We start from the raw sequence: 19,305 nt of genomic DNA, 5'->3' as shown, positions 1-19,305 counted from the left end.
ATTTCTTTTCCTTTCCAAGTCTACCTTGATAGCTTAATTTGACTTGAAATTGTTTTTTTTTTAATTAGTGCAAAGATGTTAGCAAATTTTGAAATGATACTGATGCAGCAGTTTTAACTTAAAAAATCATTAGAAGTCTGGCTCCTTGCTATATGATTTAGAGAAGATATATGTAATTTGATTTTTACTAAATTAATGAAAGATAAATAAAAGGCCAAGCTAAACTCTAAGACCTCATAATTAATTCTAAATTGCCTATATTTTGCAAAATAAAAGAAAATTGGCATGGATTGTACTCTTTCTGAGATGAAACTTACAGAGAACATTTTAAGAAGTATGTAATAGCTGATGTCTTTGGTTTTAGTCTTTTTGGAGGTTTGAGTATACACACAGAAGTGTGCTTATCCTAACTGTAGAGTTTGGCTAATTTTCATAAACAGAATACACCTGTATAACTAACACCCTAATTAAGAAACACAACATCACTAAAAGCCCAGAGTACCCCCTTCTGCCTCTTCTAGTCATTAGCCACCACACAGTACCACATTAGTACCACACAGTGTGGCCACTGTCTTGACTTCTAAAAGCATACTTTAGTTTCACATATTTTCTATTCTACAGAAATGAAATTATATGATTGTCTTTTGTGAGTGATTCTGCCCACATTTACTTTTCATTCATGTAGTGTTCATTTAAATAATTATAGTTGAATAGTTATATAATTTAAATAGTTTAGTTACATAGTTATTGTTAAGTAGCAATGTCATTTATAGTTGTAATTAAAATGTTATAGCATTTAAATATTTCCAGTGTTGATGGATCCAAAGAATGCTAAAGTGGCCATGTTGAAATCTATCTTTTGGCAAATAGAAATACATGTCCTGTTGGGTACATACCTAGAAGTACAATTGTTGGCATAGAGAGAATGTATGTATTCCACTTTCTTAGATACGGTTATGTGATTTTTTTTTGGTACTGATTTTTATCACACTTGGGGCCCATCAGCAACACACGAGAATTCCTTCCCATCCTTGCCAACACTTAGTATTACCAGATTTTTAAAAATTTAACATTTTTAATGTTTGCAGCAGTAGTATTGCATCATGTTCTTAATTTGAATTTCTCTGACAACTAAGGTCAAGTATCTTTTCTGTTTAATTTATTCTTTTCTCTGATGAGTTTGTTCAAATCTTTCCCCCATTTTCCCTTCAGCTGTGTCACATCTCACACTATGCAATTCCCAAGATCTTTGTGAAATACAGTTGTTTTGGTGCAGAAATACATGTATTAAGAAGAGGAGAATCAGAATTTGGAGGATGCTAGAGTGTCTCTAGTCCATGCTGCTTCTCTTGTCTTCCTTGGAACCAAATGTCAGTAAGTATCCAAGAACAGTTTCATGTGGATAGCACAAAAGCCACACCTGGAATTTTTCACTAGCAAGCATGCCATTGATTATAATTTTTGTCATGTTGCTGTGAACATTATCTAACAATAAATCAGCTCTGAGGAGATGCTCTGTGTTTTTACATACTATTTTTATCTCTGTGCAGCCACTTCCCTTTTTTTTTTTAAGATTTTATTTATTTATTTGATAGACAGAGATCACAAGTAGGCAGAGAGGCAGGCAGAGAGAGAGAGAAGGGGAAGCAGGCTCCCCGCTGCCCAGAGAGCCCGATGTGGGGCTCAATCCCAGGACCCTGGGATCATGACCTGAGTTGAAGGCAGAGCCTTTAACCCACTGAGCCACCCAGGCGCCCCACCACTTCCCTTTTTGTAGCATAGTTCTGTGCTGACATTTCTACCACATGTAGACCTTCCTAGGTTTCAACATTGTAGATTGTGTGTGTGCGTGTGCATGTGCATGTGCATGTGTGTGTGTGTGTGTGTGTGTGTTTTATAATGAATTGTAGTAGTTTTTTGTACATTTTGGATATGAGTTTTGTTTTTCCTTTTGAATACTTGATGCAAATGTCTTCTCCAATTCTCTGAAAGGATTTTTCATTTTCTTAAAATTGTTTTTATGGAAATTTTAAATTTTTAGCAGAATTTAATTGTCAACTCTTCCCTGGATGATTAGCTCTCTTCATCTTAGTCTATTCCAAATTAACATCATTTGTTTTCTCTATTGTCTTCTGTAAGGTCTATTATTTTATCAGGTAATTGCCATTTAGATCAAGGAACTCTCAGAAATTAAATTTTGTGTACAGTGTGAAGTAAGAGTCAAGATATGTTTTGTTTCCTGTATGCTTGTACAAATGCTCAAGCACATTTTAGTAAAAAGGTTGTCTTTGCCCTATCACACTGTAGAGACACTTTATCATAAGTCATATGATAATTTATGTAGGTCTTTTCCTAGACTCATTATTTTGTTCTTTTGGTCATTTTATCTACAGTAGAACTAATACCATATTGTTTTAATTATATGATAGGTTTTGTTCTGTTTCTCTTTTTCAAGATTGCCTTGTCTATTCGTGGTTCTGTGCATTTCTATATAAATTTTAAAATCATCTAGTTAATTTCAGCAAAAAAGAAAATACAGACTTTTATTTGGATGACATTATACATACACAAATATAAACATATTGTGTCCTGTTATAATGAAAAATGAAAGCCATGTATGTTATTTCAAATTCAATTCTTATTATTTTTTTTTGTTGTTGTTGTATACCTTTACTTGACCATCAGCGATTAGTTCTCATCCACATTAACTGTGTATAGATTTTTGAAAGTGGTGACAGGTACATAAGTGACCAGTGTGTAGAGCTGGTTTGGTGAATCTTCATCCTCATTGTGTTTTCTGGACAAAGCACACAGATAGGGTATGGAACATTCCTTATTCCTTTGGCCTGGACAGCTTTGTTGAGCCTGGTGTCAATGCTCGCATCTGAGTTCCCATCTCCTTCATGGCAAATTTCCTCATCTCTTTGAGTGCCCAAGGAGCACACTTCTTGAAACGCACTCGGTGGATGCGCTTGTGAATGTCAACGGTGTATTCTCTGGTCACTACCTCATTGATGGCAGAATAGCCCTTCTTCTCGCCACCCTTCTTCACAGGAGCCATTCTGCCCAGCCCTGGTTGGAAAGGAATGTCAAATTCAATTCTTATAAAAGTAAATAATTCCTGTGTAATAGATTTAAAAGAGAACAAAGCAGTGAGCTGAAATTTAATGAAATCAGATATTTGATAAAGATGGCTGAGGGTTGTCACTTAAGAACCACAAAAATACAAGAAGAATTGAAGTGTGGGGGTTAGAGGAAAAAGATCGTTCTTTATAATTCAAATTTTACCTCTGATTTTTCATTCAAATAAAATTGGAAGTATTTCAACATTTTATATATAGTTAGATAGATAGATATAATATGGGGATCAAAGCACTTAAGGAGAATTCTAACTGTTGTAGAGATTTATGATATAATGTTAATAAACATTTTCAACTAAGATAAAAATATGTCTGACTCTCAAGTCCTCAACTGACTAAAAAATAAACCTAAAATGTCTGGAAGTTGACAAATTGGAATTAAATAATAAGAATCTAGTTTAGAAAAGATATTATGGCCTGTTCACATTTTTAAACCTCTAAATTTTATGTTCATTTAAATAGTACATTTAAGCAATTGAAATAATTAGTGTCACATATTATCTGTAAAATTTTCTGTAAATGCCAACTTAATACAAAGAAGCCTGGAAATCTAAGAGAAATTTTAGTAAGATCCTAAAAATGATAAAGTATTACTTTTAGGGATTTCAATATTATATTAGCTTTAAATTGTCTCACATTATATTGTATTATTGACTATAATTTGAAGAAGTATTGTAATTTACCAATTGCCTATGTTGGATCTATTTCAATATAAAGATAAAATATATATATTTTTTCCTTTACAAATGCTCAAAAAAACCACTCAATAACAAAACAGTAGGCTAAAAATTGGCAAACAGATGTAGAATTAGCTGGAGTAGATTTGTTCCACAGGAATATTTAATAAATTATATTTTCTTTAATTTCTGTTCATATCCAGTGATCATATTGCACTGATCTTAAGTAAAGGCATTAGAATAATGGGGAAATAAACAGTGTATTAACTTTCCCAGTTTATGATTATATGTCATTGAGAAGATCCAGTACAAGCTTCTAACGAAATTATCCTTCATGTAAATTTGACAGTGGTTCTTTCAGAAATGGGAAAATGTGAAATAACTGGGAAATGGTTTTCAGGAATTAACAGAAAAGGATAAAGGAATGTGACTTTGTGCATGAAGCAATAGTTACTATATTGTTTTGTAATGTGTGTTCCTTCTTCCACTTGGTCCTTCATTTTAGGTGTCTTTTCCCCCTGTACCATAACATAACTTTCAAAGTACAAAGAGAATTGTTGTAAGCATTCGCTTTTATTCCTCCACCTCACTCGTCAGCCATGTGTAGTTAATCTTCTCCATTTGGGTAGGCAGTTCAGAAGAGGTGATTCTGGACCGAAAGAAATGAGGAAATCCTCCACTCAGGAAGTCATTGAATGGTTTCCTGTTGTTTCAAGTGTTCTGTGCCTGGGTCCTGACCTCAAATAGCCTACACTGAACCTGGGTTCTTTTCTTTTTTCCCTCCCCTTCCTTCATCTTTACACTGTCTATTTGCTTGCTTCCCTATCTCATAAAATTCTGCCCACTTTTATGTTGCTGGATTTATGTTTTGGTCCTTCCTTTCCTCTGCACTTCATATCTCCATCGTCCCTGTCCTAATGCCTCCCAAACCCCAGCTTGACAAAATCTGTAGATTGTTTTAGTGAAGAATATGTATTCAAGTTTTGGGGTGGCTTGTGATGAAAAAGACTTTAGGATGTTTGGATCTGTTCAAATCCAGTTAAGACTGGATAGACTAGGGACACTGAGTGGCTCAGGAGGTTGTGTCAACAATTCTTGGCTTCAGATCAGTTTCAGCTCATGTCTTGATCTCAGGGGTGGTGGAATCAAGCCCGGCATTGAGCTCTGCATTCAGCAGGGGAGCTGCTTGAGGATCCTCTCCCTCTGCCCCTCCCCCTGCTCATGTTCTGTCTCTCTCTCAAATAAATAAATCTTAAAAAAAAAAAAAAAAGACTGGATTGACTATATATTGTTTTTTTCTAAATTAAATCCAGACAAACTTCCTGATTCTATTGTACAGTTTTTGTTTTATATTGTTCTTCTTACTGCTATAGTTTTAATGTACTTAGAGTGGATATTTATATTTGACATTAAATCACAGAATCATCAAAAATGGATCTTAAAGAAATGAGTCCTAAGAGATGACTGATTGAGACAAAAAGACATTATTTGGCCAAAAACATTTGGAGTTATGAATCATACCAATTTTGAGGGTGTTCATAATGCACATTATTACATCAGAATCCTAAAGTTTAAAAATTATATTAATTTATTAATACATATTAACCATTATCTCTTATTCTTATTTGAAAGGCTTTGGAAAGGAACCACACTATTGTCATCTTTTTGTAGGAATGCATAATAGTTAATATACCAATCTACATAATATACTTTAGAAAAATCATCACTAGATCTATATTTTTTTTTTGTTCATTCCAAAAATGGGTAGAAATGGGGTCTGAGAACTATGTTTCAAGAACTTTGTCTGTTTATCTTATTTATATTGCCTAGTGCTCAAATTCCAACAGAGTAACTACTCATTTCTTTGAACTCCATTGTTTGATAATAGTAGAAAGAGTCTGTGTTTGGGACCCAAATAAAGATAGGTCTATTTCTTGATTTCTCTACTTACTATCTTTGTAGCCTTGGGCAACTCCATTAAACTTTCTGGGTCTCAAGTTTCTCCTTTGGAAAACAGCACTAAGAGTTACCTTTTTGTCCTGCAGAGAATTAAATAAGATAAGATAAGATACATGAAGTAGACAGCACAGTTCCTGGATATAGTATTCCATAAATGTTAGCAATTGCTGAGAACTGTTTCTGAATATTTTCTGAAAGTCATTGCTCTGTATTCATTTTAAATTATTTCTTAGCACATCCTAGAACTTAAAATCATAGATCCAAACTTGTTCTATATGAGAGAAGATGAACATTTTTAAAAGATATTTTGTGTAAAGCAGATTTTACCTAAATGCTTAGTAAAAATTCAGTTGTTTAACAATTAAAAAGAAAATGCCTGCTTTAGATAATGTTAGTGAATATAATTCTTGTAGATAAAAACATATCAACATTCCTTTTTTATCTAGATATGAGTCAAAAGACCAGGAAACACTTGGGAGAAACATCACTTAAACTTTTGGTTTATTTATTTATATGATTTTGTTATTTTGAGTTATATGTGAAAATTTATTGTTTTAAAATTGCAATTATTCTTTTGCTAATTTTGAATATATTTGATCTCGCATTTGGTAGAGTGCTCTGTTTTCCTTCACATTCATACAGCCTCCTTTTTGATTAAAACTATATAACATTATTAGAAACAAGAGAAGTTGCCCCTTTCTGTTTTCTCTGTACTGGGAGCAGCTCTCTTGCCACAGCCCCTCATCCCCTAAAAATGTACACCTCTTTACAGTTCATCTCTTCCCCTTTTTTGGGCATGAGCACCCCTCAGTTGAGCCGATCCTGTCTGCAGTGACGCTAAAAACACGGAGACACTGACAGAAGAGAGCCTAACAGCTTGGCAGCCCCAAGTCCCCTGATCTCGTTTATCCCTAGCTGCAGCTTCTTAACCAGCGCTAATTCAAGGCTCATCCACACAATGGCCAAGTTCACTGAGTTTGGGGCTGCCATGGTAGTGTTGGTTGGCTCTGGGGCTGGAACTGGGAATTTGGGACCCTCATCGCTGGTTATACCAGCAACCTGTTTCTGAAGCAACAGGTCTTCTCCTACGCCATTCTGGGCTTTGCCCTCTGGGAGGCCATGGGGCTCTTTTACTTATTAGTGGCCTTTCTCATCCTCTTCTTCCTAAGAAGGAGCCTTCTTGGCCTCCCACGGTTCTTTCTCCAGTGTTTCATCTGCTCTGTATGTTCCTCTTCCTATACCTTCCCAGGCGGGTGGGGAAAGTGGTTGGCTTATGGTTTGGCACAGCAGAGACAAATAAATACTGGAAAGGAAAGGAAAGGGAAGAGGAGAGGAGAGAAAGGGGGGGGTGGGGAGGGAGAGAGAAAGGAAAGAAAGAGAGAAAGGAAGAGAGGAAGGAAGGAAGGAAAGAAGGAAGGGAGAAACAAGAGAATCCTTTTCATGTATTTTGAGATAAATAATGAATATGAAAACTTAGAGAAAACTGAGAGAACTGTGAGTTTTAAAAAAATGGAAAACCCTATTCAGAACATAAAATATACAAAAGACATATGTCTGTATAATGATTCCAAACAGGCTCTTTCAAGATTGTCTGTTACTGAAGTGTGTTGCTCAGGTCCTCCTTCAGAACCCAGGGGTCATCTGACAGCCCGCAGCCCAGTCTCTCACCAGAATTTCCTTGCATACAAAGGAAGACACTTCATCCACAAAGACATGCCCTCTCTAGGGCAGTCAGCATCCTAGGACTGTTCATAAAGGGATTTCTAAAGTACTTTTCCCCTTGGTGTCAAAAACAACTCTGAGAGGCACTGCAGCTCTGGAGCTCTCTGAATGAGTAGTTGAAGCCCTGTTGCTTCTAGCTAGTCCTGGTCCCCTGCCTTACATGGCCATTTTCTCCCTCAGAACCCCTGTTAAACCTCCTAGTTGCAAACTAATTTTCAGTCTGTTTCTCTAGGGAAATCAACCAACAGAAATCCTGAAGGAAATTGTGACAAATGATTTGATTATAACTCAAAAGAATTTATATCTTCCTCCAATCCCATTGTACTCCCAAACCTCTGTTAAAAAAAGAAAGAAAGAAAAAAAGAAAGAAAGAGAAAAAGGAAAAGAAAAAAGAAAGTGAATTGTGAGATAGAAAAAGCTGTACCAATAAAAAGAGAGGATATATGGTGGAAATGAGAATAACGAGGAAATCAATTTCTTATGGGAAAATGTATCTGAAAGCTCTAATATCCCTTACAATTTTTTTAAATGTCAGTCAGTACAGTTAATTAAATCCTTTTATATTTATTCAGGTGAAAATGATATATTAAGGCATCCCATTTCCTATTAACTGTCCAGTCCTGGGATATCACACACAAAATCACTCTTTGTAATAGACATTATAACACAGCAAACAATGTAGTTCAAATGTTTTCATTAGTTTATTGGCAGGAGATAATATGAATTAACAATCTATCTAAAAATCAATACCAATGATTTGTAATATTGATTAAATTGAAAGCCCTTGTTAAGTATCAATTAGATTGAAAGTAATACTCTTGGTAACAAAAAGTATGGGTAGATTTTAATAGTGGAGAAAGAATTGCATTTGGTTCCTGGGCAGCCAACTGGAAGAAGAAAACACAGAGAATGACAAGGATAATAAAGGGGTGTTCCACTGCTGTCAGATAGATTCTATTCCTCAAAGAGGTGAGGTTTAAGCCTGCATGTTTACCTGAAGGAAAAAAATAGTAATTGTTGGGTCCATGGTCAAAGGAGCGAGACTGATACAAAGCGAAGGTCAAGCAAAGCTTTATTTCTCGCCAAGCATCGAGAATCAAACTGACCAGCCAGGGCCATCTCTTGCAAAGGGGCAACCCCTCCCAGCCTCACAGACTAACTTTTATAGAGTAAAGGCCATGTGGTTGAGCCTGGCCACACACAGGTGGCCAATTGAATTACAATTTACCCTATAGTAGCTATTTGAACTAGCCTATCACTCTGGTCAGAATTGGCACCCAAAAGGCACCCAAAAGGTAGGGCCCACATTCTTGGGTGGTTAGGGAGGTGCTTTTCTGATTGGATGTCTCCACCTGGCTTGACTCATCCTTGTATTCTGGGCTCTGTTACTTCCCCCTGACCTGACACGTCCTGGTATATGGGCTCTGTTATTAGGGGCTGGTCAGTCATATTTTACTGGTTTCCCAGACTTGTTTCTAAGTAAGTTCCTCTGGTGGGGGGCAGGGTCAATCTAAGTTTACTGCATAAACAACAAAATGGCTTGCTCTGGCTAAGTAGGCCCTTACAGTAATAACAAACCCCGTAATTTAAACAAAGAGAAAAACAGCCCCAATGGAGTCCATACTCCATTCTGCCAAGACTGGCTAAGTGCCAAGTCTTTAACATGGAAACAAAATCTTGGACATCAAGATTCAGATTCAGTTCTTAGCTCACAGCTAAACTCAGAAAAACTAGCATAAAATTTTTCTCAGAGGGTGTGATCTAATAATTTGCAGCCTCTTAGGCTAAGACCCCTCTATGATCTGAAAACAACTTCAGATTCTATATTTGGAAACATATTACTATTGTCTATAAACTGATAAGAATTCTAAAAAGTACAAGGTGAAAATTATAGGAAACTATGTGATTGTTTTCTAAGAAGAATAAAGAGTATTCTTGTTCTTAAAAAAAAAAAACTTACTTGAGTTGTTAGATCCTATAATCCCAGGACATCTAAAACTGTGTTAAATTCCCAATGCCTCCATCTATTTGCTCTATGATCTTGTGAGAATCTCTAAGTAGATCAGAAAACCAACTTTCTTAAAGGAGAATGATAAAGTATCCATCTCTTATGATACTTATAGGAATGAAGTAAAATTTCATATGAAAGTACAGGGTACAGAATTTGTATAGTGGATTAACAGTTCTTCAACTGTTATTTATTTGATGCACTTTCAATAATTGAAATTTATTATTAATCTTAAGACTTAAGTCTAACATGATTCCAATAATTCTAATTTATTTTAACCAAAATCAGTCATTGGAAAGTTAGGACTGTGTTTTAAATATATCCACATAAGGCATAAATGAAATTATCAATAAACAATTATACATATGGAAAAATTATAAGTAAGTAGTATTTTTAAAACCATATTTTTTTTCTTTTCAGGGTTCTGTAAATCTTATTGAGATAATGAATTTTATAATTATGCAAATCTTTTTCATATAATCTGAATATTGTGTAGCACTAGGTAGATTTAACTACTCTGATATTCTCTATTACTGGGCTTTCAACTGTCATATTATTATTTTGGCCTTTCAGAATCTTTTTAGAACCTCTTATATAAAAGACAAATAGGTTGTGATTGAAGATCTAATATTTAAGGTCTCATCTTCATTAAAAAAAAAACAAAACAGTTTTTTTTCCATTCCTAAGTATAAGAAATACAGATCACTATCTCAATTTGAAAGAAAAAAAGAACTAATTGAATATTTTTTAAAAGCTAAAAAAATAATTGATTTATTAAAGTATCTGGTTTAAGAAATCAGAAGCAAAAGGAAAAAATCCAAGATAATGAATGTAGAAGTTAGGAACTATTAAAAAGGAGGAGTAAAAAATCAAAGTAGAAAACAAATATAAGATTGAGAAATCCAGAACTATAAAGTTGAGTCTTTGTAAAGACTAATAAAATTAATATTTTATAAGAATGATCAAAAAGAGAACAAAAACTGAAGAAATCAGAAATATTAGCAAGAAACTGAAAATAAAATTTTAAATAATAATTAAATTAAACTAAAATTAAAATATTACTAATAAAAAGGTGGGTGTGAAGACATCACATAAATAAAACTAAAGTTATGCAAGATCTTTAAAAATAGAAAAAACTCTATAAAACATGTTTGGAAGAAATTAAAGACTAATTAAGATTATGCTATATCATGGATTTATAAAGAACATTATAAAGAAATCAGTTTTTAGCACATTGGTCTATAGATCTAACGTAATTCAAAGCAAATTCCCAGTAGATTGTTTTATGAAAATTAACACATTAATGATAAAATATACATGAAAATGCAAATGATCAATAATAACCAAGACAACTGGAGTACTGGAGGACTTGTAACACCAGATATTTAACTTTCATAAAGTTGTAGTGTGAGTGAGCAGTGGGTTATTGGCACATGTATAAGCTGATCAGTGGAACAGAATATAAAGTACAGATGCACACCTACTATAGCCAGCTGATTATGACATGAAAAAAATTAACCTAAGGAAAAGGAAAACTGACAAATTGGACTTTATTAAAGTAATAAATTCTGTTTCTCAAAACATACTAGCAGGAGTTTGAAAAGGCAAGCCACAGGAGAAGATTGCATGTAAACATGTGTGTCATGTATGTGTATGTATGAATGACAAATATTGAGAATACAAAAAGTATTTCACATCAACAATATCAAGATAGACAATCCAATAAGCAAAGGCTAACGAGTTGGTCAGGTGTTTCAAATAAAGGCCATCCAGTGATCCACAAATGTGAAAATATGCACCACCTTATTCATCATTAGGAAAATGAAAGTCAAAACAACAAAGAATTACTACTCTACATTTGCTAGAATGTCTAAAATATACTAAGATATTTCCATTTCTAAGCATTGGATCAAGGATATGGAATTTTTATATATTGATGTAACATATAGTGTTACTTTGCATACTCCCTTTGGAAAATTGTTTGACAATATTTGCTGAAACTAAGCCTACATATATAATTTGCTGTAAAACAGCAATTTTATATATAAGTATATGCCTAACAAAATGAATACATATGCTCATCAAAATACAGGGGCGCCTGGATGGCTCAGATGGCTCAGAGTCTGCTTTTGGCTCAGGTCATGATCTCTGGGTCCTCGGATAGAGCCCTACATCATCGTCCCTTGTGTTCCAGGCTCATCAGGGACTCTGCTTCACACTCCCCCTCTCATGCTCTCTCTCTCTCTTTCTGTATCTTTCTGTCTCAAATGAATAAATAAAATCTTTTTAAAAAATACATGAAAAAACAATCTTTATATCAACATTACTTTTAATACATAAAATGTCTATCACTATTAGCTAGATATACACTGACACATTCGTATTAATGGAGAGCTTTATGTCAATGAAAATGAATGAACTAGCATTATGTATAACAACATTGATAAATCTCACTAGCATAATGTTAAGCATAAAATGTAGACCAAAATGTACATATGGTATAATTTCATTTATATGCATTTCAGATATAGTCAGTGGTGATAGACATTCAAAGAGGGTCAATGTTTCTCGGTGGTAGCAGTAACCAAAATATAGTTAATCATGTTAAGTTATTAACTTGTAATGGGATTTACAACTCACAGGAATGGAACATACCACATTTCTTCTTTCTAGTTCCTAATACACTTTTTAAATAGAGTTTCTAAACTACAGGATTGCCTTTGCCTTTAGTAGCAAATGATGAAGGCAGTTAACAAGCAGATTCTAAAAGAAATATGACCCAATATGCTAACCCCATCGATCCAAAGATAACCTGTTTTAAAGATCTATTACATCTCTTGAATCAAAATTGAAACATATGTGTTCAGGATAACACAAGTCAGACTCACTGAAATTCTCTTTACTTTATTCCCCTATAAATCAAATATCAATACTTTGAAAAGGCAATGGTGGCATCCAAATTAAATGATAAACTATAGACTGTCATACTGTGGAACTGCTTTATAATCTTCCCCAGTCTTAATTAGCAGAATAAGGAGGAAAGATATTTTTAATCATTTTATTGATCCATTCGTTACCTGAACAATATTGAAATATATAGTGAATTATTTTTCTAAATCTGACCTCGAAACAAAATCGTCAAATTTCCAGCTGTGCTCATTCTCTGCCACAATCTAAATCATACACTTATGCATTTACCCCCCCCGCCCTTATTGTGTGTTTCACAGTGTGTAATTTTGCTAAAACAAGCCCTTTAATTATACATTGCCAAAAGTGTCACATACTGTTAAATGATTCCTGTTCTGCAGACATAGAAACTGTAGGTCCTGCAAGGTTCTGAAGTTTCCATTACGTGCACAGACCCCAGGAGCAGCTGTTAACAAATCTGTTGGTGGTTTTGTACAAAAAAGAGCCAGGCTGTGCCCCTGCTGTACTTCAGGTCAGAGAGTGCAATTTGCATTTTGACAGGTTTGGTGGGCAAGTGAAAAGACAGCACATGTAAATAACAGCTCAATGTGAAACATTTGGACCAACAGATTACTAATATTGAAAGTATCGTTAAATAACGAGCAGTGATCAGAGAGAAATTTGTCTTGGGGGAAAGTTAATATAAAGGCTATTTCTTTTGATTTTGCATTACTCTAAAGTATTTTTGAAAGAAATGCATAGCATTTTAATATTCTGTTAGACTGTTTTTATTATTATTTATTTGAGAGAGAGAATGAGAGCACAAGCAGGGGAGAGGAAGAAGCCTGCTCCCTGCTGAGCAGGGATTCAATCCCAGGACCCTGGGATTGTGACCTGAGCCAAAGCCATATGCTTATCCAACTGCCCCTCTATTAGACGGTTAAACATCATTTTAAATTGATCAAAATCAAGTAGAATAAGACAAATTTGGGTAGTTATGTGAATCAATTTTGTCTTTAAGAATTTTTTTTAATTTTTTTATTTCTTTTCAGCGTAACACTATTCATTGTTTTTGCACCACACCCAGTGCTCCATGCAATCTGTGCCCTCTCCAATACCCACCACCTGGTTCCCCCAACCTCCCACCCCCTGCCCCTTCAAAACCCTCAGATTGTTTTTCAGAGTCCATAGTCTCTCATGGTTCACCTCCCCTTCCAATTTCCCTCAACTCCCTTCTCCTCTCCATCTCCCCTTATCCTCCATGCTATTTGTTATGCTCCACAAATAAGTGAAACCATATGATAATTGATTCTCTCTGCTTGACTTATTTCACTCAGCATAATCTCTTCCAGTCCCATCCATGTTGCTACAAAAGTTGGGTATTCATCCTTTCTGATGGAGGCATAATACTCCATAGTGTATATGAACCACATCTTCCTTATCCATTAATCCGTTGAAGGTCATCTTGGTTCTTTCCACAGTTTGGCGACCGTGGCCATTGCTGCTATAAACATTGGGGTACAGATGGCCCTTCTTTTCACTACATCTGTATCTTTGGGGTAAATACCCAGTAGTGCAATTGCAGGGTCATAGGGAAGCTCTATTTTTAATTTCTTAAGGAATCTCCACACTCTTCTCCAAAGTGGCTGCACCAACTTGCATTCCCACCAACAGTGTAAGAGTGTTCCCCTTTCTCCACATCCTCTCCAACACATGTTGTTTCCCGTCTTGCTAATTTTGGCCATTCTAACTGGTGTAAGGTGGTATCTCAATGTGGTTTTAATTTGAATCTCCCTGATGGCTAGTGATGATGAACATTTTTTCATGTGTCTGATAGCCATTTGTATGTCTTCATTGGAGAAGTGTCTGTTCATATCTTCTGCCCATTTTTTTTATATGATTGTCTGTTTTGTGTGTGTTGAGTTTGAGGAGTTCTTTATAGATCCTGGATATCAACCTTTTGTCTGTACTGTTATTTGCAAATATCTTGTCCCATTCCATGGGTTGCCTCTTTGTTTTGTTGACTGTTACCTTTGCTGTGCAGAAGGTTTTGATTTTGATGAAGTCCCAAAAGTTCATTTTCGCTTTTGTTTCCTTTGCCTTTGGAGACATATCTTGAAAGAAGTTGCTGTGGCTGATACCGAAGAGGATACTGCCTATGTTCTCCTCTAGGATTCTGATGGATTCCTGTCTCACGTTGAGGTCTTTTATCCATTTTGAGTTTATCTTTGTGTATGGTGTAAGAGAATGGTCGAGTTTCATTCTTCTACATATAGCTGTCCAGTTTTCCAGGCACCATTTATTGAAGAAACTGTCTTTTTTCCACTGTATATTTTTTCCTGTTTTGTCGAAGATTATTTGACCATAGAGTTGAGGGTCCATATCTGGGCTCTCTACTCTGTTCCACTGGTCTATGTGTCTGTTTTTAATGCCAGTACCATGCTGTCTTGGTGATCACAGCTTTGTAGTAAAGCTTGAAATCTGGTAACGTGATGCCCCAGTTTTTTTAAATATTTAAATTTGCTGTTCTTTTACTATACTGTACTGTACTATAATGTACTATTGATGTGAGAAACAGAGGCAGAAGAAAAGTTATTAAATTTCTTTATCCACTGAGAAGCCCTTGAAACAGGCAGAGTGACACTCCTCTAGGGACTCAATTACCTCTACCTTAAGACTTTGCTAAGGGCAAAGGGCAATCCTAGCCTGACTGATCCTTACCCCCATCCAGGACCCTGCAAGTCTACTACCATTCCTTTGGAAACTTCCTTTATCTCTAAACTCTTCAAAATATGCGTTGATAGTCATTCCCAAGCATATGGCCCACTGATATACATCTGAATGGTCTCATAACAAAGGTTTTATTACTGATAATGAATAACCTTTTTCCCAACAATAGCTAGCCTCTCAAGGTCCTGGAAACCTTGCTTCCAAAATTCATTAGAAACTTATGCCATCCCTGACCCCCTCCCTACTTGCAAGTATACAATGTACCACTCCTCACAGCCCTGGGACAGCAGCTCTCTCTGCCCATGGGTCCACCATTTTGCACCAAAAATGTCTCGAGAATTCTTTCTTGGTTATCAGCTCTGGACCTCACCCCACCGACCCTCACTTATATCCTAAAACTTCATCATTATGATACCTTTATCTAGGGGCACCTGGGTGGCACAGTTAGTTAAGTATTTGACTCTAGATTTCTGCTCAGATCATGATCTCAGGGTTGTGAGATCAAGCCCTGCATTAAGCTTCACACTTGGCCAGAGTATACTTGAGATTCTCTCTCTCTCTGCCCATCTTACTTGTGGTCTCTATCTCTCTCTCTGGAAAGTAATAAATAATCTTAAAAACAAAACAAAACAAAACAAAACAAAAAGCCCTTTACCTATGTTGGACCTGACTATTTATGCCAGATTATAATAAATTATATATAAATACAGATTATATAACTTCTCCTAGTGACCAAAATGTCTATACTTGAATGTGGTCTTCACTCGTTTTTTTTTTTTTTTTAACAGACCTTAAACAGTGATTTAGTGTACAGCATCAGCACTGCTGGATTTAAATGTTAAATCTAAATTAACTATTACTGTTGCCACATTATTTTCCATTAAGTCTTCACTGAGTAATAGAGATAATAGCTTATCTCTATTACTCAAAGTTTTTTACATCAACCATAGATCTTAACATAAAATAATTCATATTTATACAATGATAATAAAAGAGAAAGACTTTTTAACTGTGGTAGAGGTTGATTGTATTTATCAGTGTTTATTTCTTCTGTTGTGGCTAGAGATATTTAAAAACATTTGTTTCCTGGGGCACCTGAGTGACTCAATTGTTAAACATCTGCCTTTGGATCAGGTCATGATCCTTTAGTCCCAGGATTGAGCCTTGCCTCAGACTCCCTGCTCAGTGAGGAGTCTGCTTCTCCCTCTGCTCCTCACCCTGCTTGTGTGTTTTTTCTTTTGCTCTCTGTCTCTCTCAAATAAATAAATAAATCAGAAAGAAAAGAAAAACTGACCAAAAAGCAATATTCAGCATACTTTGTCTCTCTCCTCTCCCAGACCCTAGAAAATGGCAGACACAATATGAGAGTCAGAGCATGAGTCAGAGCATTGAAAGGAGCTGACCACAAGGACTACCTAATGGGGACCAAATGTACTGGACTTCACACAAATGAGAACTGAAATTTTATTACGTTAGCCCCAGAAATTTAGGAAGGCATTTGTTCTTATAGTTACTCAACCCTGACTAATATTATTATTATGTTGACATTTAATCAAGATATGCATCCCTCACTAAAAAAAGATCTATATTAAACTCCTTAACTTAGCAAAGTTATCTTTTGTTGTTGTTTGTTGTCGTTTTTGGCAATTAGGCTAGACAATTTAAAGGTTAATGTAGTAGAGACTCTAGATGAAAAACCTAAAATACAGGACTGAAATATAGTACATTAACAATGAAGAAAAAGTGCATAATTAAGACTTTGAACTGTTGTCTTTACTATCCATTACGTTACCTAAGATGACTATCTTAAGACACATTTTTTTCTTTTTCTGTTATTCTATTTTCATTTTTTTTTAATTTTTAATTAACATATAATGTATTATTAGCCCCAGGGGTACAGGTCTGTGAATCCCCAGGTTTACACACTTCACAGCACTCACCATAGCACATACTTCCCCAATGTCCATAACCCCACCACCCTCTCCTTACCACCTCCCCCCAGCCACCCTCAGTTTGTTTTGTGAGATTAAGTGTCTCTTATGGTCTGTCTCCCTCCTGATCCCATCTTGTTTCACTTATTATTTTCCTATCCCCTAAACACCCCACATTACATCTCCACTTCCTCATATCAGGGAGATCATATGATAATTGTCTTTCTCTGATTGACTTATTTTGCTAAACATAATAACCTCTAGTTTCATCCACAGAATTGCAAATGGCAAGATTTCATTTCTTTCTATGGCTGCATAGTATTCCATTGTATATCTATACCACCTCTTCTTTTTTTTTTTTTTTAAGATTTTATTTATTTATTTGACAGACAGAGATCACAAGCAGGCAGAGAGGCAGGCAGAGAAAAAGAGAGAGGAGGAAGCAGGCTCCCTGCAGAGCAGAGAGCCCGATGTGGGGCTCGATCCCAGAACCCTGGGATCATGACCTGAGCCGAAGGTAGAGGCTTTAACCCACTGAGCCACCCAGGTGCCCCTATACCACCTCTTCTTTATCCATTCATCTGTTGATGGACATCCAGGTTCTTTCCATAGTTTGGCTATTGTGGACATTGCTGCTATAAACATTTGGGTTCGTGTGCCCCATCAGATCACTACGTTTGTATCTTTAGGTAAATACCCAGTAGTGCAATTGTTGGGTCATAAGGTAGCTCTATTTTCAACACTTTGAGGAACCTCCATGCTGTTTTCCAGAGTGGTTGCACCAGCTTGCATTCCCACCAACAGTGTAGGAGGGTTCCCCTTTCTCCACATCCTTGCCAGCATCTGTCATTTCCTGACTTGTTAATTTTAGCCATTCTGACTGCTGTGAGGTGGTATCTCATTGTGGTTTTGATTTGTATTTCCCTGACACCGAGTGATGTGGAGCACTTTTTCATATGTCTGTTGGCCATCTGGATGTCTTCTTTGCAGAAATGTGTGTTCATGTCCTCTGTCTATTTCTTGATTGGATTCTTTGTCCTTTAGGTATTGAGTTAGATAAATTCTTTATAGACTTAGGATACTAGCCCTTTATCTGCTATGTTGTTTGCAAATATCTTCTCCCATTCTGTCAGTTGTCTTTTGGTTTTGTTGACTGTTTCCTTTGCTAAGCAAAAAGTTTTGATCTTGATGAAGTCCCAATAGTTCATTTTTGCCCTTGCTTCCCTTGCCTTTGGCGATGTTCCTAGGAAGAAGTTGCTATGGCTGAGGTCAAAGAGGTTGCTGCCTGTGTTCTTCCCAAGGATTTTGATGGATACCTTTCTCACATTGAGGTCCTTCATCCATTTTGAGTCTATTTTTGCTATTTTTGTATGTGGCATAAGGAAATGGTCCAGTTTCATTTTTCTGCATGTGGCTGTCCAATTTTCCCAACACCATTTGTTGAAGAGATGGTATTTTTTCCATTGGACATTCTTTCCTGCTTTGTCAAAGATTAGTTGACCATAGAGTTGAGGGTCTATTTCTGGGCTCTCTATTCTGTTCCACTGATCTATGTGCATGTTTTGTGCCAGTACCATACTGTCTTGATGATGACAGGCTTGTAATAGAGCTTGAAGTCCGGAATTGTGATGCCACCAACTTTGGCTTTATTTTTCAATATTCCTCTGGCTATTTGAGGTCTTTTCTGGTTCCATATAAATTTTAGGATTATTTGTTCCATTTCTTTGGAAAAAATGGATGGGGTTTTGATAAGGATTGCATTAAACGTATAGATTGCTTTAGGTAGTATAGACATTTTCACAATATTTGTTCTTCCAATCCATGAGCATGGAACATTTTTCCATTTCTTTGTGTCCTCCTCAATCTCTTTCAGGAGTACTCTATAGTTTTCTGAGTATAGATTCTTTGCCTCTTTGGTTAGGTTTATTCCTAGGTATCTTATGGTTTTGGGTGCAATTGTAAATGGAATTGACTCTTTAATTTCTCTTTTATTTTTTTTTTTTTTGTCTTCTTGTTGGTGTACAGAAATGCAACTGATTCCTGTGCATTGATTTTATATCATGACACTTTACTGAATTCCTATACAAGTTCTAGAAAATTTGGAGTGGAGTCTTTTGGATTTTCCACATATAGTATCATGTCACCTGCAAAGAGTGATAATTTGACTTCTTCTTTGCTGATTTGGATGCCTTTAATTTCTTTTTGTTGTCTGATTGCTGAGGCTAGGACTT

At 35.7% G+C, this 19,305-nt stretch overlaps 2 pseudogenes; one reads left to right on the top strand and one right to left on the bottom strand.

Annotated features, from left to right (window-relative positions):
• Window positions 1-2,688: 2,688 nt before the first annotated feature.
• Window positions 2,689-3,061, bottom strand: LOC111145906 (annotated as a pseudogene).
• A 129-nt stretch (window positions 3,062-3,190) lies between these two features.
• LOC111140629 overlaps window positions 3,191-19,305 on the top strand; it is a 121,260-nt pseudogene continuing 105,145 nt past the window's right edge.

The sequence above is a fragment of the Enhydra lutris genome, unplaced genomic scaffold (genome assembly GCF_002288905.1).
Source record: "Enhydra lutris kenyoni isolate GAN:26980312 unplaced genomic scaffold, ASM228890v2 scaffoldscaffold1, whole genome shotgun sequence".
NCBI classification, from domain to species: Eukaryota; Metazoa; Chordata; class Mammalia; order Carnivora; family Mustelidae; genus Enhydra; species Enhydra lutris.
This window is presented reverse-complemented; position numbering and strand designations above follow the sequence as displayed.